A 24,465-nucleotide genomic window follows, 5' to 3' on the forward strand; every position below is an offset into this window, starting at 1 on the left:
TTTCTTATACTTTATGAGTATGTACACACATTACATTTTGATATATTGTTTTAGATATTATTTAGCAATGTTCAGTTGAGCTTGGAGAAATTCACAATCTTGCAATATTGTAACATATGTGAAGAACATTCTGCGGAACTCCTGAGTCCGAGAAATATGAAAGGGAAGAGAAAAGGGTATAAAAAACATAAATGACCATCAGTTGAAGGTATGAAGTATATATTAATAGGTGCCTAACTGAAACATATTTGGGTTAATATATCAAATAGAACTGAATGGTAAATATCAATATAAAATATACAGGGTAATTTAAATTCGACCCCCACCATTGGTATACGTCGGAGCTTAAATCAGGGCAAAGTTGCGTTTTTTTGTGCTTAACAAAATACTGTTTTGAAATTTGTAAAATTTCGTGTATTTCCGGAAATATCCGGAAAAAACTGAATATAGTAGTTTTTATTTTTATTTTTCTAAAGCGTTCTTTAACAACATAGATCAAAACCAAAAACACATTTTCATTGATACTTTTTTTCAGCTACACGTTTTCATGTTCAGATTTACTATCCGACGTTTCGTCTAATATTATTAACAAAAAATGAAAAATTAAAATTAAAAGATTTCAAAACCAAGTTGTGACATAACTTGGTTTGAAAGCTTTTAATTTTTATTTTTCATTTTTTGTTAATAATATTTTTTAATTTTTTTATTTTCAGCTTTTATCAATATTTAAATTTTTTTATTTGCTTGTATGTTATTTCTTTATAATTTCAGTTTTTTGTTTAATAATATTGTTACTTTTGGTTGATCTTTTTAATTTTTTTCAGGATTTTCAAATCAATTTATATTACATTAGACAATGGAAGTCCGAACTGATGAAATACAAACCGAACTTGTGGTCTGACTTCTTTGAAGTGTCGCGGATCATTTTCACTCCAAATGTGCTGTATTAAAAACACAGTTTGAAAAAGTACTTTCGTCGATCCAAATAATGTTATTCAAGATGTTTGTATGGTTTACCCTATTCGAGAGCCAGCTACAAAATTTCAACTTTCTCTCAGGATCACCTGGATGTAATTTTTGTGAAATATGTATCTTATAACATTTCAAATCACTTTTTTTAATTTCCTCCATACGCTCGTCTGTGGCACATCCATTTCTGTCGAGACTTGATGCGTTGATTTGGAAGGATCTGTATTTATCTAAAAAAGTACCAAAAATAGTATTTTGTTCCATTCTGCTGCCATACTTCATTCTTGGTTTTTGTCCAAAATTCCAATTAATTGTTCTATCGGGCTGTTATATTTTCGGATATGATTCAAAATCAGTTCTGACAGCTGATGTTTATTAAACAAAATTTTTCGATGGGGTCAGATGGAGTTTTTTTAATACCTATGGTTTCAGAAAAGCAAATCATAACAAATTATATATCAATGAAATCAGAATGAGAAGCACTATTTTTCTATATAGAAAACAATATGGCGCCCATAGTAAAAAACAGTTGATGATGATTGCCGGAAGACGAAATTTCGGATAGTAAATATGAACATGAAAACGTATAGCTGAAAAACAGTATCAATGAAAATGTGTTTTTGGTTTTGAACTATGTTGTTAAATAATGCTAAAAAAAAAATAAAAACGAAAATTCTGATTTTCATTTTTTTTTTTTCAGATATTTTCGGAGATATTCGGAATTTTTCAAGTTTCAAAACAGTATTTTGTTAAACACAAAAAAACGCAACTTTGACGTATCTCGTGTAGTAAAGGAAATCCCAATAGTGGAGGTTGAATTTGAATTACCCTGTATATCCGTTCATCAACCTGACCTTTATTCCACACTATCAGACATGACCTGTTTAATGGCAATGAAATTGAAGTCAGTTGACCTCTTATTAATAAAATCATGCTGACTGATAAGGTGTTTGTATTGAGGTGTTTTTTGGAGCATTTGCATTATATCAGTTATTGGTTTCATAATGAACAATAATTTCTCGAAAGCAAGCAGAGAACTTCATTATATGTTATCAGTTTTTTGTTTATACCGGGACTACAAACAATTAAGTCTTAGTGTACCAATTGTTCAATAAGTAACATGGTAAATCGTGAAGACAAATCGTTTTATTAAAAAGGTAATTGAATAATAGCTATGTAGTAGTCGCGTTCTACTCGAATAATAACGATAAGAATATACCACATGTAACCAGATGTAACCACATGCACAGAGAACCAATTCATGTTAAGAATGGACGATGTTTCATTAAAACATTTCTACAATGTGAATCAAGTCGACTCAACTGGCAAAGAGCGAAGATCTTTTTCAATTAAACGGTGTTATTCAGCTTGCCCCATTTGTCCGTTTTTCTCAAATCCAGTCATTGCAGTTTGACCCCTTTCCTGTTGACAGATTGATTAGATATTTGGTACAAACATTCAGTTCTGATGACAATACAATTCAATTACTTCCGTATCCTTGTAAATCCAAAATGGCCGCAGCTACAAAATGACGAATTACACATTATTTCACAACTACCTCAATATGGGTATCAGACAGGACTTGGCTAGTAGAATAGTAGTACCTACCCTTTTAAAAAGATGCAAATTCTAGATGACCGCAGCTACAAAATCGCAGATTACATTATTTCCCAACTATACCTCAATATGGGTATTGAATGACATGGTTTGTCTAGTACTATAGTAGTACACTATGAATAGTACAATATCAATGCACCCAAACTCAGAAATATAACTTTTCGTTGAATTGCATTCATCATTATGTCATCCATTATGTTAATGATCCGTGAGAGCGCTCAAATGCAATGTTGAACAGTAATTTTACAATTTCTTTGTTTTCTTTTCTTATTGAAAATTTAGTTCAAGATTCATCCATGTTTATCATACATTTAGTTGAATCCGTTTTACAATGTATATATTATATTTTTGCTTAAAAGTTTTTATGGAGTTCGTTGTGATTTCTCACCTCGTTTGACTTGTTAAATTCCTATAGTTGGATTCTGAAACTTAAAACAGCAACTAGCGTCTAGAATTACGAGATAGGAAACTTCGTGAAAAGCCAGCGTTAGAAAGCAGACCTAATCGAGACTTCATGTAATTTGTGTCATGACAATTTTAAACGCAAATCCAGCGACTTGTTGTGTTTTTGAGTATATGTATATACATCGTAGTATATATACATCACAATAAATTCAAAAAATGTATTTTTATGCCTGACGTTTCGTCTATTACTGCAGTAGGCTTTATCAAAGGGGATGTGGTAATGGTCGCAGTGCCCGAGTTGGTGCTCGAGTTGTTGTTCCCATTCCGAACGCAGTAACTAGGATGCTGCTATTTGACTGTGGTTGTATATTATAATTAGTGGGCGTGGCTTGACTTCTCATTATTGGATTACGTGACCTTGTTTGTGTACTTTTGGGGACACGTAGCTAGATTTCATTGATATTTATTGCTTCTTCTTTTTATTGAAATTGTCTGTGTTTTCGAATTTATATTGCCTCTACATAAATGTCAGGCATGGAAACATGTAGACCAAAGCCAAAAACCGTAAAATAGTTTTGTCACAATATATCGTTTTTTGAATATGAAAATAGTCGAATTAAAAAAAACAGAGAAGCTCCAAAAACTATACTTGATGATTTTACCAAAGGTCGTCTTCGTCATCAACTTTCATATAATCGATAATCCCGACTTTGCGGCGAATACATAAAAAAAATATGAAAAAAAATGATTGTGAAGGATCTTGCAAGTCATTGAGAAAGGTATTGAGAAAAATTGGATTCAGATGAAGAAACACAAAAAATAATACGAAATCATTCATGAAAATAATCAGAAATCTAACACGTAAGGATACAATTTTTGAAAAGTATAACGGATTATGGAGGATAAGGTCAACCGATAATTTAGATGGATGCAACTCATATCGATTCATACTACGTGTATTCAAAAAGTTCATGACAATTCAAAAGATTTGTTGCATTAAACAATTTCAAAAGGGCAAAAGACTGATTACATGAAGGGGAAAGTGAGTTTGTGCAAAACTGTTATTTAAAATTGAAATCAAATACTAAATCACGCGACCACCCCAGTCAAATGAAACGAAAACAAAAATTATAAGGAGTGGTTGCAAAAAATGTGTATGCTCTATATCGGCCGATAGTTTAGTTGGATGCTTATTAGTACAGAATCGTAATGTGAGTTCGCACATCTAAGCGATTCCAGTTGGCCGACTGAATAATTAGAAACAGTCGGTGCCTGCAGACTCCCCACTCTACATTCCACTGTTGATATCTGATATCAAATATTATCTAGGATACCTGTTTTATCTTTGAATATATTGGCGTTTTCATTACATTTTTTTTATAATTATGTCAAATATTGCCGAATGTTCGGTAGAAAATTTGATTGCGGAAGTTGAAAAGTGACCTGCGTTATATAATAAAGCATTGAAAGAATATTCCGATGGTAATAAAAAAAACTATGGGATGAGGTGCAATTGTTGTTCCTGCATGGGGTGAAATGGATGCTGAAGACAGAAAAAAACAAGCCTTCCTCGATAACATTCTTCAATACTTTCTATACAACGCGTCAAAATATTATACAGGGTGTCCCTGGACTTCCTCTTTTCCTCTCGGGAATGTATAGATGGGGTCAAAATATCACCAGTACTTCATATAACTTTTTTTCCTAAAATCCTTCGTTACCAAGTAACGGGCCCTCGAAGTTACAAAATGAAAAATGTTTTTCTTTGATAACTTTTCAAGTGAATATTCAAAATCATCCAAATTTTGGTAATTGACTAAACAAATGAATTCCTTCGATGAGCTTTCATGCAGGAGTTAGTTGTTTTGCTACAAAGTCAGGAACGGACTACCCCCGATGGTCCACACCCCAAAACTTTGAAATGACAGATATTTTTCAATATTTTTCAACAAATTAAGGTTACTTGGACAATTTTATGAATAAAAGTACTCGTGTGGAAAGTCGATCGGAGCAACGAGTCTTGATAAAAATGTAGTTTCACTCGACGACATCAAACCCGCTCGTCCACCATTATTTGAAATGAATAATTATCAAAGCAGAAATAATAATGATAACGTTAATTCAACAACATTTATCCTGAGATGACTACCATTATTCGAAAATATTAGTTTTTAAGGAAAATGGAAATGATAGGTAAAATGTTCATAACGAATTTTTATAATGCAAACACGTTTAACTAACGAAACTCAAGAGCCTCAAGAGCAAACAGAAATGAAAAATCCGCTACAGAAACTGCTCGATATGACCACCTTCTCTCTCTATACATTTTCTTAGTCTGCGAAGACACCCTCTCTGTACTTGAAATAGCATTCCAGGGTCGTTTCGTATGGCTTCACAATGTAATGTTATTCTATTCAACAATGCATCTCTTGTGTGAATAGGTGTAGCGTAAACAAGGCTTTTTAGATGCCCCTACAGAAAGAAATCCAATGGATTTAAATCCGGAGACCGCGATGGCCATGAATATGGCCCACCTCTACCAATCCATCTATTGTGGAAAATATGGTTCAGATGGTCACGCACAATCAAACTAAAATGAGGAGGAGCGCCATCATGCATAAACCACATATCTCTTCGGGTTTGCAATGGAACATCTTCCAAAAGTCCATTCAAATCGTTCTGAATGAACTCCAAATAACGTTCTCCATTCAATCGGTCCTGTAGAACGAATGGTCCTATAAGATGGTTTCCTATGATACCAGCCCAAACATTCACGTTTAATTTCCGTTGGTGTTTGGTTTGCAATATCCCATGGGGATTTTCTTCGGCCCATATATGGAGATTATGAGAGTTGATAACTCCATCTCTACTGAAACCTGCTTCATCAGTGAATAAAACTCGATTAATAAAAGTCATATCCTCTCTTTGCCTATCCATGAACCAATTGGCATATTCCAGTCGTGCTGGAAAATCTTGAGGTGTCATGGCATGTACCTTCTGGATGTGAAATGGGTGGAGCAGTTGTTCCCTAATTATTCTATGAATAGTGGACTTGGATGTATGGAACTGTTCTGATAGATTTCTGATGCTCATTGAAAGTTCATCAGCGACGGCTTCCAAAATATTTTCCTCCAATACAACGGTACGTACAGTCCTACGAGCGCCCTCACCACCTCGTTTTGGCAAAACTGTACCTACAATAATATCGAAATAAAACAACGTGCTCAAATTAATTATCAATTATTACATACCTGTCTCCCTCAAGCTGCGATCGACACGCTCGAATGTTTCTCTTGACGGTACCGTTCGATTGGGAAAATGCTCGGAATACAGACGACGAGCTTCTGCAGCATTACAAAATGCTCGTCCATAAAATACGTGCATATCTGCATATTCATTGAATGTAAACTGTTCGGCCATATCAAAAAAATTCAAAATATCCTATAGAATATTGACAATACAATGATAGTCATATGACAACGCACCACTCAACAAAACAAAATCGCATTCCAGTTTCTCATTTTTTATCAAAACTTTCTAAAAGGTTTTTTTGTCAACATCTGTGAAAGAAATGGAACATAATTATTCCCTGGATATTTTTCACCTGATCATGTGCAGCCGTTTTTGTAGTTCATTCGTATCAAGAAACTGCTTTTGGAAATTTATGAATTTGCGACATCACTGATGGAACAGTTTAGACTAAGTCACGACGGCGACAGCAATACAGCAAAGTACATCAGTGAAATAATTGCAAAGTAATTATTGAAGTAACTGTGAGCTATTGAATGAAGCCGTTAATTTATTAACTTTGGCATTAATTGAAAAATTAGATAACGTTAAGATATTGAAATATTTGGATCATTCTTTTTTTGTTGAAATACATCAGATTCACTTTTTCATCGTTTTCATAATTTTTTCATATTTGTAAACCGAATTTGTGTCGTAACCAGGTTTTGGTGATTATAATTGTAGGTTAATTTTGTTATTTTGTTTACTGACATTTTATTATACAAGATTATTCGTAATTCCCCTTAATCTGTCCACCGAAAGTATTCACTAACATAAACGAGTTTATCGTCTAAATAAATCAGACGTAGCAACACTTTCAGATGTAGAAATATAATTACCACCCTCATCGCTCTGGTAGAAATGAGGGAAGTTGAATTTATACCAGTGAAATGGTAACGTTAGTCTTTAAATAAACTTCAAATATGAACTAATAATAATCCCCAAGCGGGGATTTCGGGATTTACTGAAGCGCGGCAGATTAATATACAGGGGAATACCTTGTACCCGGTTAAGTACCTCCACCAAATATGAGCCGCATATATAAGGCCGCCTGTGAGGGATAAAGGATCAGATTAGTATAAAAAAAATGGATCATCAGAAATTCTCGAGTGCGTCAGATTAAGGTAGGCTGAGTTAATTACCTGCTAAAAAGTGTATATTCCAGAAATTTGACAATTTGAGAGTGACGTAAAGAAAGGGGAGGGCAGCAAAGTTGTAAAAAAATAACGTAATTTCGACATTCTCGAGCGTAGCTGTTTTTTTTTATTTCGAAGGAAATAATTTAAGGATTACGAAAAATATATAATCTGATGATTTCCGCAAGCCGAAATAACCAAAATTCGTCGATAAAGTTTAATACGTGCAGTTGTGTGATACCTATATTTTCCTCTCCGAGTTTCTATTCCTCTATTCTCTATTCACTTTTTCTCTATCTATTACTTTCTCACTCCGTCCTCACTCTAAATTCTGTTGCCATAACGCCATCACAGCTGATCACAGAGACTCGTTCGTAATGAAGATGATACTATGGTATAACAATAAAATGAAAAACTAGATGAACTTTGCAGTAATGAAGACGAATTTCTGAAGGTGTAATTATTTCTTTTTCTGATAACAGGCCAATGCGAGTATTTTCTGGGCAAGATATGACATTGAAGTCTCGTATTCATCAAAATTATTAAATTTGAATCATGTTTCGTTAGAATCGATAGAGCGAAAAATTCGAAAATATTGGAAAAAAGTCGATGTAACAATAGAATTCAAATTTCGAGCAAGGGTATAAAATTGGAAACTGAGCTACTTTTTCCTTTGGCATTTTTCGAAATTTACAAAAAATACTGATTTTTTAAGGATTTTCAAAAAAAAATATCAAATTTGACAAGTTAGAGTAGCACATGTATATTACGAGTGAGATGTTTATATTTGATACCAATAAATATTGAATAGTTTGAACATAATAATTTCAGATAAGAATATTTTCTTGTTTCATACTTTTAAGAGCGTTATTTTTGAATTGAATTAAATGGAATCTGAAAATGGCGAAAAGTTGAAGGCTCGGCAACTTTCAAAAAGTTTTATAGCTACTAAATGTACGAGACCCTCAAAAACCATTAAAACGTATATAAATCAGTGGCCATGGCAAGCGCTGGAACATGAATATTTTTGTCATAATTTTGAAATATTTCATATAAATTTTAGAATTTAGATTTCGAAACTACTTTTTTTTGAGTTCATTATCGTTTCCTGTCAATAATAATAAATATGCTTTATTGTCTGAAGAGTACATATCCCTTGCACCCCAAACGCAATCGATCCCCTAATTTTATGTGTGTATTAATTTAATATCAAATTTTATCTTCTTAGGAAAATTTCGAAAATTTGGATTTGCAAACAATTTAATCGATTAAAGTTGGTGGGGTTTGTATATAATCCTTGATAAAAAATCGATTTTTATAAAATAATCTGTTTCTTTGACATGCATAAATAGCTCAAGACCTTCACTTTCTGTACGAACCGATGAATTTGTTTGCAAGAATTTCCAGTCCATTCACAGATGAAATATCAAAACAATAGTAATTCAGAATGTAAAGTTGTGAAATATCGACTGATCCTAATTTAAGAATACAAATTATTAAAATAAGCTTTTCTGAAACCAGCAAAGGGAGAAGTTCCTCAATTTGGGTTATTACAGCAAATGCAAGTTTGAACAAAATGAAGTTGAGTTTAATTCATGAGTTTTTCAAATTCACTTCGAAAAGTATTCAAATTGATGTTTCAAATGTTGTGTTTTGATTTTTAAAGGGATTTGTTTCTAATTCACATATTGGCAACAGCGCCTATATTAAGTTGAAATAATTTATACGTACCTAGATATTCTACTTATAAAATACAAATTATCTTTATAAATCAACAATTAAGGCAAAATATAAATTATAGTTCAATACCACCTCCACAAGCCACATTAACATATATATGACTATATATATATATATATATATATATATATATATATATATATATATATATATATATATATATATATATATATATATATATATATATATATATATAAAAATATATATGTATATATATATATATATATATACATATATATATAACTATATAATTATATATGAATATAATATAACAGTTGTTTTGTTATTTATTTATATAGAGGAAGATACGTTAGGTGCACAAAATGTCATATATCACAGAATGTCTCGGAACTCGGAAAATAAGTAAATAGAACAGCACGCCTCTGAAATATGTCATCTTTGTTCGTCTTCTACAGGTAACAGATTCATTGTCCTTTATTAGCTATAAACGATGTTGCCGAACGGTGAAATAGAAACGAATCCCTTTAAATGTTCAATGCATTATTTCATTCCTCTTTTTCAAGTATTTGAATAATTTTTTAAAGAAAAAGGTTGAAATGATAAGTTTAAAATGCGTTGTTTCAGAGCTCTTTAATGAAAACTACTTGATTTTCGTCAGGAGGAACATTCCCCATTATAACTTCTTTATAATTGCTGGTTATTTTTTGCGCAGTAAATTAAACCCTTGTTTATTATTTCGCATTTATTTTCAACTGTACGCACACAGTTTTGGTGTTTGTTATTGAATAATCTTGATCCGTAGTAATTTCATAAAGACGTAAAATAACAAATATATTTATCTAACTCATTGCGACAGTCAGTAATTTCTATCAGTAGATACTCACTTTTTTAGTAATCACAAAATTGAGATAACAAATATATCCTACAACTATTTATATTTTTCATTTATTAAAGCCATTTGAAGAAATAACGACTTATCTATTATAAAGAAGAAATATTTTTTTGCATGTTTATGGATATTCCCGAGAAGCGAGTAAACTGGGCGGTACCTAATGAAAAATAAATATTCCAAAATTACCATAGTCAATTATTTGGTGTGCACATCTATTGAGGTGAAAATTGTAATGAATACCAAATGAAACAACTTTCAATCAATCTTAGGACAATAAATAATACAGCAAATATCAGGTCAATCCGAAATGTGTTCATTTAGAGTAGCTGTGTTTAGATTTCAACAGTGTTCAAAGAAGAAGTATGTATTTCCACACATTCACGTATTTTTGCGGGTCAATTACGCACCTTCTCACCTCAGTTTCAGTTCAGGATGAGTTGTGGTTTCCTTATGCGATAGTAAAACAGCACAACTTACTCAAAACTATTAGTTCACATTTGTCCTTGCTCATTTCGTCAGATGTTTATCTCTTGCAAGTTCATGCATCTTCTTCCCATTTATTTCAACACCACGGACAAAGTGGCCTTCGGTGATATCTTGATCTAGGTATGTATAACTTCCAGGATCCTGATACCCCAGTAGGGCCTGGAAAAAACTTCTCTCGACGAATTGTCCGCTTTACGAAGTTATCATCACGATATAATAGCTGGTTCTTTTTTTCGTTGTTTCCTTCTTATAACACCTTCCTCTCATGTTGTCTTATGACGTCTCATCTCTTCATACCTTAGGCCGTCGATGATATTACTTACTTATTCATGTGTGTTTCAATAGATCCGATAGCGCTTACAAGAAATACAACTTGTCATGTACCCACATATATTGACAATGAATAGCTAGAATGCGAAATAGAAATATACAGATTGCATTTACTGTATATATTGGAAAACTGGTATAACCGAAGTTGGCTATAGATGACATCATCAGGGTTTGCGTGATTGATAACACTGTCTAAGTTCCCTTGGTCGAAGAGAGACCATTTTGATCAATGCTTCAACAATTTTTTATTTTTTTTTAAATCTTTCATTGTTCATTTTTCCGGTGAGGATCTTTTCTAAAGTCAAGGTTTATAGGTAAACCTATTTGGGAAAAATTATCAATAAAAGCACTGAAACAATGTGAAATGGCAACTGTGAACTAGGCGTCCAAATAGGTTTGTCGTTAAGAAAGTTATAAAGAATTAAAATTTGAAAATAATGACATTTCAATTCAATTGGAACTTTTATGAGAAATCGGTATACTACACTGGATTCAGCCGGTTTTGTTTTATCCCCATCCACAATTTCACAGAAATGTATTATTCATAAAACCAAATTGTTGTAAACTCAACAAAAAATCAAAACTATGAGTATTTCTGGAGATAATAAGAGGAAAAGAAGTTACAAGAATATTCACTAAAATCGTTCAGTAACAAATAACATTACGGTGATACATAAACTAAACCAAACATTCAATTGGACTGGAGCAGTAAGCACACATATTTCGTGTATAATATACGAAAAAGGAAGGAAATAATCAGATTACAGTAGGCGATGCCTGAAGAAAAAAACAAATTGAAGCCATTCAAACCAAAAATCTTTATATTCCAGAGAGATAATTGAAAAAAAGTTTGGGTTTTGCTTATGGACACAGGAAAAGGACCTTCTCATTCTAGACATTCTTAAAGAATATTTTATTTAGTGATGAAGCTAGTTTCACATCTAATGTAATGGATCCATCAGACAATGGTCGCTATTATAAATATATGATGAAGAATTCTAAATGGGATGACAATTGGTTCTTTCTTTTTTGAGAGTAACATCAATTTTTAATGAATGAATTTTTGGAAGCAATCGATGAACTTCTTCTTGCAGAAAAAAATATATTTGCAGTTAGATGGTTGTTCTGTACATAATGCAGGCATCGTGAAGGGTTGATTAAATCAATATTTCTCTAATCGTTGAACTGGACGGGGTAATAAATTAATTTGATAGCTACGTAGATCCGGTGACCTTATTCTACTCGATTTTTTGTGGGACTATCTTGAACGAAATATCTACAAAATACGACCAAAGATTCGGCTGAGACAGGAAGATTGCGTTGCCATTATTCCGCAACAACTGCGGAACACGTTAAAAAATGTTCGCAAACGCTTTGGCTTGAATAGAGATTTGGCGGAGGCCACAAAAGTTTTAATTGTGTTTCAATTTCGTATCTTTTCCAGTCATATTAGTTGCAGTCATTGTGAATAAGGAATTAACGTAAGCTATCAAGGAGATGACAACATACCAGGGTAAGGCTCAGATGATATTTGAGTGAAAAAACATTACGTGTGTTTATTCGATAGGTGATTGGGATGCTTGTCAGTAAAACATTTAATGAGTAGGAAAATGATCACTGAACATCTATTTGCCTTGGATCAAATCCAAATTGTCAAGCTATCGCTCTTTGAATTCTTAAATTAATGTCATTCCACCGCATCCTGCTATAAGATTCTGAATAAACATTTCAACCAAAGCTGTTGAAACTATTTACGAGTAAAGCAGATGAATTACCACCTATCTCTGTCACCAATGTCCATTCGTAGCTTGTGTAATAAAAATAAGTGGAACGTTTAATTGAATTCAATCACTTTACTTAATAAATAAAAATTACATCCGAACCCTATATTTTTATTACTTTTTAAAACTATATCAGTATTCCATTGGTTTACTCGTCACTTGCTCTGGAACAGACCGCAATTTATACATCATTCGAATGCTCCGTATAATTTATGGAATTAAGATATATACACATTTCACAATGATTACATTTTTCGCGCTGAACGCTGTGAATTATTGAAGTAGGATATTATTTGCAATTTCATCTGAGAGTCAAATCATAAAGTATTGTTATTGTTTTAAACTACCCTTCTAGCTTTTTTTTATCCACATTTCTTTACTTTTGGTGTACTTTTAATTCTTGTTTCCTTTTCTTTTCTTTCCTTTTTTTGTTTTCTATTTGTGTTACTCTTTTAGTTTTTCGTAAATATTGATTTGTCTTTGCATTCCTCTCTGAATTTTGGTACTTCTTTTCGTATTATTTTTTCCGCGTTCGTTACTGCGATTGTTTTAAAGTTCATTCTGTTCTTTTTTCATCTTGATCATCCTAAGTTGTTCTTCCACTGTATCAAATAATTTGTAGACTCTCTTAACTTTCAATTCAAGTTAAAAATATATTCATGTACATACAATCAATCTGGGCTATGTATTACAACGTCAATAGCGAGGGGCTTCGTTACATTCACTGACATGGTAATGAATCAAAATCAAACCAGTTCCCTCCTTACACAACTCCATAGGATTACCTCCGAGTGTCAGTATCGGCCCAAAGTACTTCTGCCTGATCTTGTTAGACAAAGTAGAAGTTGCAACATTGTATCTGAGATTAGTGAAGATATTGGAAGCGATCCAGATGATGATCTGATCTCCCGCACTGAGGATGTTGAGCTTATTCTTCACATAGCTCTTGGAAGTTATGGTACCCTCATCGTTGTCATCGCATTTGTCTTCACGGTTATCTTCTGAAGTGAGCTAAGTGGAGTAGGGGTGAATTTTTCCGTCGTCCAACTGGTTGAGGTGACAGCCAGCTACTCGTCTTGCTAACAGCACCATCACAGGCTTAGAGTCAGTGATCTGGAGGTCAGTTTTGCTGCAGTAGCTAGTTCGCGGAATAATGTTGGAAAAATCGTGAATGATAACGTTCAATAGAACAATGCACTGCGTTACGCCGTATCTGACATCTCGAGGATAAAATTCTAATGCACTTCTATCATCCAGCTGTATAAAAATTATAGGAACTTCCTTGTGTTCGTATTTGAAGTGGGACTCCAGTGTGAATAACGAGACGAATTTGTTGCAGTCTGCTTTTGGACATTGGAGTGGTCTCTTCGTCCACACTGGGACTGCCGCCTTTGACGGGTGAAATTAGTCGAATTCGATGGGAGCAGACTTCTGGATAAGGAAACGTTTTATCTCGTAAATCATGGGACTGTTTAGATTTCGAGTCGCCAGAGCCTACACATAGTCTTTTGAAGCAATCAGAGCAGTACAAAATATTAACTCTTTCTTCCTATATATATCTCCTATCGAATTTATCTTGACAACCAACACAAGTGGCCATTTTTCCGGGGCTTTCCATTTTGGCTCTTGACAATTTAATCAGTCAAAATAATGGAAGAAATTTTTTTATGATAAATTAGTAGAACTCGTTAGGTAGGTAGTTATTGTTTCGTGTGTAGTCACATATTAGTTCTTGTATAATTTCACAATCTTTTTAAAAGTTGTTATGGATGTATTACATGTTAATGCCTTACTTTGTTTTTATTTAGTATTATAATTTTTCAACTTCGAATTTTTTTCTGCTTGTGACTTAAAGGTAAGTAAATAAATTAGTATTATAATTTTTCAACTTCGAATTTTTTTCTGCTTGTGACTTAAAGGTAAGTAAATAAATTAAATTTGATCCTGTAGGACTGAAACAAGAATTGTTTATTACAAATTCACCAACACAGATCAATTCGAACCGTACAAAACTTGGCGTGTTTATCTCTTCAAGGTTTATTTGAGTTTATTTTTATGGTGACTCGAGAAAAGTCATCGTTTCCTAACCGATAAATTTTGCATAAGCTCATATGCAACAATATACTATGTGCAATAAAAATATTGATTAGATAATAATGATTTTGAGTCTTTGGCAAACTTTTATTGCGTACTCAGGCGATGAACACGATAAACAAATCTATAAAAATGCTGTTGTCGCTGTAATTCAACAAGGAAAGTCACAAAACACAGCAGGACCACAAAGTCAGTTCATTCGTGGTCAAACTATGACAAAATGTTATTTCGTTTGATTTTTGCTTGAAGTTTATCACTCGGAGGTGGATTACACCCACTCATTTCCTTTGTAAATGGATGAAAGTGTTGCAAATGTTCTGAATTTCCTTGCAACACACCTCGTAAATTTCAAGCTGGTGACATTTTTTAAAATGATTTATATCTATTATTATCATTCTAGAGGATTATACCCCTTTATTCCCTTTGGGAATGGATTGAACTGTTACAAAAATTCTAAACGCATATTTCAACATGCTGTCAATCTGACTGTGTTTTTTCAAGAGACGTATGTCTGAATTTTATCATTTGGTGGTGGATTTCACCCCTCATCTCATTTGCAAATGAATAATTTTAATATAAAATGTCTGGTTTTTAATATTCAAGGGTAGTTTACACCCCCTCGCCCCTTTGCAAAAGGATGAAAGTGATATGTATTGTTCGTGATATGTTTCCTAATGAATTCTGTCAATTTCAAGCTGACAATATTTTTTAAATGTCTTAGGTCTGAGTTTTATTATACGAGGGTTGTTACACCCTTCCATTACCTTTGGAAAGCTCTTAAGTTGATAAGGAATTCTGGAAGAGTGTTTTGTGACGTGGCACATACATTTTTCGTATAAGAAACAGCTATGTTAAATTATTTTTCACCGACGCCACTGGTAATTTAACCGCTAAAATCGAAGTGGCTGCTGAAAAGTGACTCTCAACTTCCCACCGGTGCCGGTGACTGTAATATGAATTCAAGTTACAGTTCATCTCTATCGAAAGAAATAGAAATAAAAAATTAATTTATGACTCATGGATTTCTAGTTGTTCACTTGTTCATCAATGAACTCAACTTTTGGCACTGTTCCCGACATTTTCTTTCAACCTACTCATATTATAATACAATCAATGAAACAATTCTGTGAGAGGAGACACGTGCTTTTTCTGGGAATTTAGAAATGCCTCAACACACCTTATCCTTGAAAATGATCATTACAATAACAAGAACTTTATAACTGAGGGTATTTCTATATAATTAATCAATTATGTAGAATGTTGTCTATGCCGATATTTTTTGCAGGTTTTCACAGATAACAATCTAGAAATAGGTAAAGATGTGAACATTCCTTTATTGTCCAAGATCCCAGGGCCACCAGAAGTCACATATTTTCTGACGAAGGAAATGTGGACGATTGAGTACTGTTAGTATGTACTACCCATGCCCACCCCCTAGCTTTCTTAGATGGCCAATTTTCAGGTATCGAGTAATCAAAGTACATAAATACCTTACTTACTTTATAATCACTCCTCCTAGCCACAGAGGCATTGAAATTGAATTTAGGGAATGATTGGCCCCTTGGATCGGTCTGTCTTCTTGTAAAAGGTTTTGAAATAGTTGTCTGGTGAACATATATAAAAATGGAGCACCAGAATTTACGTGAAGTAAAGTAATTATTTTGGGAGATTTAAAGCGTCTGCAAAGCCATACGGCCGACGGAAAGTGTCTGGGGGTATTGGCGAATTATTTTCAAGGATATCACCTGAAATATACATAAAAATCAGCTTGGAGAATTTACGTGACGTAAGTAAGTAATGCATTACATCCGAAAATATGCAAAAAATGAAAGTTTCTTTAAATATTTCAATAAATACAGCAAAACATATAGAAATGTGATAAGTGCTGCGAAAAAAAATATTATCAAAATAGATTTGATAATGCTGATAATAAAATAAAATAAGGGTGGAATATAGTTAATGAATTAGGAGAAAAGCAATCTGAAGGAAAATCCACTAACACAGTAATAAGTCCCACAACATTAAAAAACCACTATTGTTCAATAACCGCAAAATATGCAGTTGATACAGTCTCGAGCAACGACCTAAATAAATATTTGAAGGGAGTTCAAATAGGTCAAACATTTGATTTAATCCCCATTGACCTAGATGAATTAAAAGAGGTTATTCAAGAAATTATAAATAAAAGAACATTAGGTATTGATGAAATGTCTGTCAAAATCTTTGAGACACTGCCAGATTATGTTTTGAACGTTCTTGTCTCATTGATAAATAATTCTTTTGTGAATGGCTCATTTCCAGAATGAATGAAAACTTCTGTAGTGATTCTGCTCTTCAAAGATGGTGTCAGGGATGATCCAATAAACTACATACCTTATCCAAAATTATTGAAAAAATCATAAAAAGGCGGCTAATTTACTTTCTCTATAATAATAACATATTGAGTCCACAGCAGTATAGGTTTCAAAACAACAAAAAAAAAGATGCAATTTTTAACTTTCTACATAAGATTTATAGTGATATGAATTCTGGTGCCTATTCAGCAGCTGTATTCTGTGACTTTTCCAAGGCATTTGACCTCGTTGATCACGGAATCTCACTGCTGAAGCTGAAACATTATGGTTTTGATCGTAGAAGCATTAAATGGTTTGAATCGTACTTATTGCATCGAAAGCAAATTGTAAGACTCTCAACCGACTCAAATGTAGGAGAAATCAAAGCAGTTTTCCCTCAAGGTTCCATCCTAGGACCCATCTTGTTTCTATTGTATATTAATGATATAACACAACTGGATCTAAGAGCTGGTGCGACTCAGATAAGCTTTCTTTAAACTTTGATAAAACCCATCTCCTCACCTTCAAATGTGAACTCCCACCTCTTAGTTTGAATAACAACATTTTCGAAATGAAATTGTCCTCCAAATTCTTAGGACTTCACATTGATAATAAGCTTAAATTTGAGGATCACATTATCAAGTTGAATAAAAATCTTGCATCTGGCTGCTTTGTGTGAAGTCAGTTTCGAAGGAACTGGGTAGAACCTTTGCAAGATCTGCGTACTTTGCCTTTGTGGATGCACATATAAAATATGGTATTACCTTCTGGGGAGTATGCAGCAAAAGCATGCTGCAGACTGTTTTCGTTTTACAGAAGCGAGCTGTCCGGTATGTGTGCGGGGCAAAGTTCCAAGATCACTGCAAACCATTATTCATTGATCAACGAATTCTGACAATAATATCTCTATTCATTCTTGAAACAGTAAGTCTGATTCATAAAAATATATCTGCTCGTGATGATATAAACGAGCCACACTATAATACACGTCAAGCTAACTTGATCAGACTTCCCCTGCCCACAACAACAATGGTGAAGGACACATTGATATACAATGGAATAAAGATGTACAACAAAATTCCCATATACCTGAAGAGTTATTCTTTGAATATTTTCATGAAAAAATTAAGCGACATTCTGATTGATAAAGCCTATTATAGTTAAGATGAATTTTACAATGACAACGCTTTTTATGATTTATAGTTTACTACTGTATGTCACTATAATACAGCATATTTTTTAAGGAAATTTTTTGAAGTTAAAATTGTATAGAACTTATTTTGTTTCGTAAAAATGTGTTTGACACCCTATTTTATATAAATGGGCTTTTAGGAATTACTTTTATACTACTTTGACATAGTTCATAATCGTTTGTCAACAAAAACTCTTTCTTAGGACAATAATCATATTTCTCTAACTCTCTATGTAACTTGATTACCTGATACCTGAAAATTGGCCGTCTAAGCAAGCTAGCAGCTAGGCATGCGTTCTTATTACATACTAACACTACTTAATCTTCCACATTTCCTTCGTCAGAAAATACGTGACGCCTGGTGGCCCTGGGATCTTACTCTATTATTCAATGATGATGTTCATATGTTGAATAATATTTTTTTTAATCCGATCACGATCTTATTAACGGCCATTTAAACTTGAATATTTTGAAGTTGAGATCAAAATCCTTTCTACATATGAACTTTCTAATCTCGAATAAAACACTGTATCCTCTCTAATATACGGATATAGGTATTTCTTTAAAATTATATTGTAGAAAACTGGAGCGATGTCAAATTTTTTCAAACTGCAGTTCTATTCCTTGATTTCCTCTCTTTATGAGCGCAAAAGTTTTTGAAATATAGAAGGTCAAAAATAATAAAACGAAGAATTAATATATCGGCATTTAGCTAGCACATGCGTTTGAGATATAATGAATATAGAGCTTTTTCGAGCCATGACTACTGCTGACACATATGCTATATACATTCTGATTGCGGCAAAATTCAAGGTTAAGCAGATTTTTTTCAAATACTACTTTTCAGACAATTCTTATTGACGTTGTATCAACTTTGAACTTGAAATATAGGTATAAGATCATTTAACTGTTGTAGTTGAAAAAATTTCATATCCGTAATTCTCAAAATTTTTATCCATGGAGACTTGTTTGAGGTTTTTGTCTAATCGGGCCTGATGAACTATATCAAAGAATGACTGATATTCAGTGTAAGTGAAACAGAAAAATTATGAGGAAAAAAATAAAAATTAGCAAATTGGTATGAATTATAGGACTGAGGAAGAGATTGTGAAGAGAAGTCTCAATTTACTTTTCTTTTATTCAATTTCTAATGTTTTTTCAATATACATACCGAATTTGTTACCCTAAAACCTCAGTGCTTTCAAGTTTTCAAACCAAATGTTATTGGCTGACTTAATGGTATTCTATCCAATAGCTACGCTATTGCTTTATCGAGATACCCGCCCCTGTCTGCACGAGTGCAATGCTGATACTAAATATACATATATAAAATATAAACGCGTGCGATCGCTGATAATCATAAAGTGCTATAGTGTGAAGCGCGACCTGCTATTTATAGGCATATGCCGCCGACCCCCCGGGCCGGAACCGTCGCAACCACTATGTCCTTGCATTTTAAATCTGTAATATCTTCAAAAATATTAATTTAAATTACATACTGTAAAGGGCCATATTGATCTATATTAAATGCATAATGTATAAGGATTGATGCTGAATTACTTAAAATCACTTCGTAAATAAGCCATTATTTCTCATGAAAAGTAAAGGATAAAAAAATGGTTATTCCCTAAGATAATCTATATCTATACCATCGCGAAATTTTTTGTAAATCTTCTTATGTACAATACTGTGGTACCTATACATTATTTTGATTGTCCTAGGTCAGTATTATTAGGTACTTGCTGGGGATCACGACTTCAGATTGTGTGCTTGTTGGAAAAAAAGGAAAAATTTCAAATTATAAGAAGTCGACGGGTTTTGCCTTGTATGGAATGCTCCCTAATAGTTTCGAATGTTCTGGATTGTTTTAGAAATTTCTAAAGGTCGAAATTTCATCCTATATATCTTCAAAAGCACGCTCTGGAGATGAAAACGGAAACCTCTTCTATCAAACCAAATAACTTTCTTTAAATAATCATAATGATCTGGGATATTTCAGAATGTTTCCTAACGTTCCAGACTATTCCCGAACATTGCAGAATGTTGTGGAATGCTTCGGAAATGTACAGTGGCATCAAATCATATAATATTCTTGTTGCAGCAAGAGGACCTTTTTCACATATTTAAAGTAATTTAGCTGAATTGATTTCAGATGATTGCAACCTATAATTCACTATTTCCAAATATACCACATTACTCAATAACCTAATGAAGACCAAAATAGTCTTCAAACCTTTCTTTATGTGGAAGAATGAATAAACAACAGTGTTCAGTGTAAAATGTAAACATTGAATTCTCAAATGCCAAAATAGATAAATATTTTATTTTTAAGTGTCTACGGCAAAAACAGTATGAAGCAAATTCCAAATAATTGGATTTTTTCCGTATCCTGTTACAATGGAATTGATAATGTAATAGTATATTATGCAACGATCATGTAATGATGGTTATTAAGACACGAGCATTAACCGGGATACGAAACGGGCCGAAGGCGAGTTTTGTATGGTATATGCGAGTGTATTAATAACCATTACATGAGAGTTGCATACGCTATTTTTTCTAAACCCGATAAATAATGAAAAACTATAAATATTATATTTGTATTGAACACATTTACAGTAATTAACTCATATTTTTTTAAAAAAAACACAAACTTAATGGTATTATCATGGATATATGAAAACTATAAAGATTCTAATTATATTCATATTGAATATAACAACTGTAATTAATCTGATCTTTTAAAAATATTGGAGTCAATGGTATTCCTTCTATATGTTTTCAAACATTTTGATAATATAGGTAGATAATATGAAAACTGATTTTGACAAATAAAGCAATTAGTTACTTAGGTTAGAATCTAGGACAAACAAAGGAACAGGATTCTTGACTGAAAAATTATGGGTTTCTATTGGTTGATAATCTGTATCGTTATGAAAAATCTGTATCATAATGGATATTATTATGAAACGGATTATGGTCATATAAGTGTATTGTTAGAGTACGGGTGTAGAAAATAAATATAAATATGATATAATACGATATCACGTTTTATTATATAATCAAATAAATTTGTAGCTGACCTATGATATTTTGTAGTTCTACTGTATTTATCGGTGTGAACAGAAAATAATTTAGCATGGGTAATCTTTCGCTGGACAATTTTCTACCTATTTCTGAACGTCTCTCGTTTCATTTTTTTTCATTATGACTTCTGATAGAGTCGATATACTTCTTTTAATAACTTCCTAAAACTTTATGGGTTATTAGTTTGTTCATTTTCTATTCTATAATACCTAATTATATTTTGTTTCTCAATTACATTATTTAGTTTGTTAGTATAATTTTAATATTCTATTTTTAATTCAGTGTTACTAAAATATTTTCGAAGAAATGTGATGGAACTGAACGACACTTGTTGAAAATCTATTGTTGTCAAATAACAATTTATTGTAAGATTTTCACTAGACATTTTATATTAGATTACCTTATGTTAGATTACCTTGGAAGACCTTATCTTCCGTAACTTCCTTGTGAAGTCAAGTATGACTTTTTGTTGAGAAAGTTCAATGAAAGATAATCATTTTTCTCAAATATTTCACTTGATTTCGATGGTTACTTAATCCAATATTTTTTACGAGTTTCGTTGTCTCAGTTTAGAAGAACCACTGGTAGTAGCTGAATGGATTGTTTGAATATTGAGGTTCAAAAATTATTCTCCTTTATGTTTTTTTTCTTAAAAGTATCTATGAAATGTCAATTGAAAAACCTAAAATGTATCCTGAAAATATAACATATCAGAATTTATTCAATGTCAAATGGGCCCAGCAAACTGAGCGTATGGAAATGCTTTCTTACAAACCTGTATAACAATTCGAATTTTCGAAAAATAATTTTCAACTGTAATAGTGACTGCACAGATTTAGTGCAGGTTATAGACAAAATATACCAATGGTTTTCAAAGATTTTTTCAATATTTTGTGAATTTTCAATAAACAATAATAAACGTTTGTTTACCTACTGAAATATTTTAACAAAAACATTATAGTATCTATTCACGCAACAACTGCAAATATTTACTGCCATACACATTCCATTTATATTGAAATAACGTTTGAACGTTGAAATTATAGCATTTTAAAATATTGATTTCGACGAGATCAGAAGTTAGTCTCCAAAAAAGGTACTATTTCGGGAACCCAAGACCCAGACAACATAGAACAAACGCATGAGGGTCAAGAAAATATCACAGGAATATAAAAATCGTCTTGAAAAAATCAATCCTTATTCTCAGAAAACTTGATATTTTTGTATTGTTAATATTATCATCAATACTATAAATACTGTATTCTTTCATATAAACTTTATATTTGATTTTGAAATAATTGAAACTGAATTGAAAATAATTCAAAGGAAAAGTCGAAAAGAGTAGGAAGTGAAACCTTTGGCTTTCATTTTATATACTTTCAACTCATATGTGAACGAGATGCATCTCAATTAAAATTCATTAATTAAATTATTATTAAACTTATTAACAAAATCATCTTTCAAACAATGAGCTAGAAAATTTCACTGTACAGATTGAGACAAATTGGGCACTTTCAAAGGGAAACAAACTCCTGTTTCCAAACTAGATAGATGATGTTTGAAGGTGACTGACAATGTTTCATGATGAATTTCATTAGTTCGGACTTCCATTGTCTAATATTATATAAAATGATTTGAAATCCCTGAAATAATTAAAAAATTAAAGAAGAGGAATAAAAATGAATAGCTGAAAAAACAATTATATTAAGCAAAAACATGAAATGAAAATTTGTGAAGTAAAATACAAGTAAAAATGAAACAAATTGAAAAAATATAAATACATTAAAAATTAAAAAGTTAAGAGATTCCAAGCCAAGTTAATTCACGACGTTTCGATTGTAAGGTGTCCACAATCGTCTTCGGGTGATGACTTGATGGCTGTGTCTCAGGGTCAAATTTTATGACAAACTTGGTGGTGAAAACCGCATATCGACAGCTATCATCGTTTCTGAGTTATAACATGTTTTTCGAAAATGTGCATTTTCGAAAAGTTGCTGTAACTGTTTTCCTGTCAAAAATTTCTTGTTTCTAGAAAACATTTCCGAAGCACTTTTTTACGTAGAATTCAATGGTGTATTTTTTCAAATGAGTAGTTTTGTTCAATTTTCAAACACATTCGCAATGAAGTACGATAATTATGAAAAATGGGATATGATAGTCTGTTTCATACAAACCAGGGAAAATGCAGCAGCAGCAAGCAATTTGTATCATGAGAAGTATCCAGAGAGAAGACAACCTTTTAAAAACATATTCGCAAGATTGCGACAAAACCTAAATGATGGTGGTTAATTTGAAAAGAAAAGGCCAAAATTATATGAATCGAATAGGGATAAGGAGTTGGAAGAAATAGTCGTTTTAGAAACTGTTGAAAATAATTCCAAAATGTCGACGCGAAATTTGAAAATATCAACAGGCCTACCAAATAACAAATTCAAGCCATACAGGACCATACAGTGGTTCCTCGAAAGTTGTAACCAACGTGATTTTTCGTTAAATTGTATTTGAACAGATGAAGCTTATGCATTTTCAACCGCTACAATTCTTATACTTGGGCACAACAAAATCCTCATTCTATTGTGGAGCAGAAAAGTCAAGAAAAATTTGGATTCCGTGTGTGGGCAGGTGTTTTCAGGGGTAGAATTTTTGACCCGTTCATTTATAATGGCACTCTCACATCTCGGAGGTATTTAGAAATTTTAAGGCAAAATATTGAACATCTTGTTGATGAATTGCCACTTATTGAGCTCAGAAAAATATATTTTCAACAAGACAGGGCTTTGCCTCACAACACTGCCATTGTCACCAATTTTTTGGCTGGAAATTTTAGTAATAATTGAATAGCTATCCAAGAACCCAACCGTTGGCCGGCAGGTTACCAGACCTAACGCCTATAGACTTTTACCTCTGGGAAAGGTTGGAAGCGGCAGTGATGTAAAAATTTGCTTCTCTTACTCCTATTGAACTAATTAATTCGAAAAAAAATCCGAATTAATTAGTTCAAGTTGTCGCCTGTGTGTAGGAGAGGCTGGTAGACATTTCGAACACCTTCTCTGTAGAAGTATATTTCATTGTTTGTTCTTTATCATTATTATCATTATTGTTGAAGTTTAATTTATTAGTAGTTAATATAATACAAATTGTTATCAGTTTCATT

At 32.5% G+C, this 24,465-nt stretch overlaps 1 protein-coding gene and 1 pseudogene across 2 annotated transcripts in view; both read right to left on the reverse strand.

The window, feature by feature from the left end:
• Ip6k (Inositol hexakisphosphate kinase) overlaps nt 1-24,465 on the reverse strand; it is a 94,124-nt gene that overhangs the window by 29,342 nt on the left and 40,317 nt on the right. The window lies entirely within an intron of this gene.
• On the reverse strand, nt 9,465-14,009 carry LOC141480478 (uncharacterized; annotated as a pseudogene).

This window comes from Leptinotarsa decemlineata, unplaced genomic scaffold, assembly GCF_025532065.1.
Source record: "Leptinotarsa decemlineata unplaced genomic scaffold, Ldec_3_MD MMD2_P_RNA_scaffold_9, whole genome shotgun sequence".
Classification (NCBI taxonomy): domain Eukaryota; kingdom Metazoa; phylum Arthropoda; class Insecta; order Coleoptera; family Chrysomelidae; genus Leptinotarsa; species Leptinotarsa decemlineata.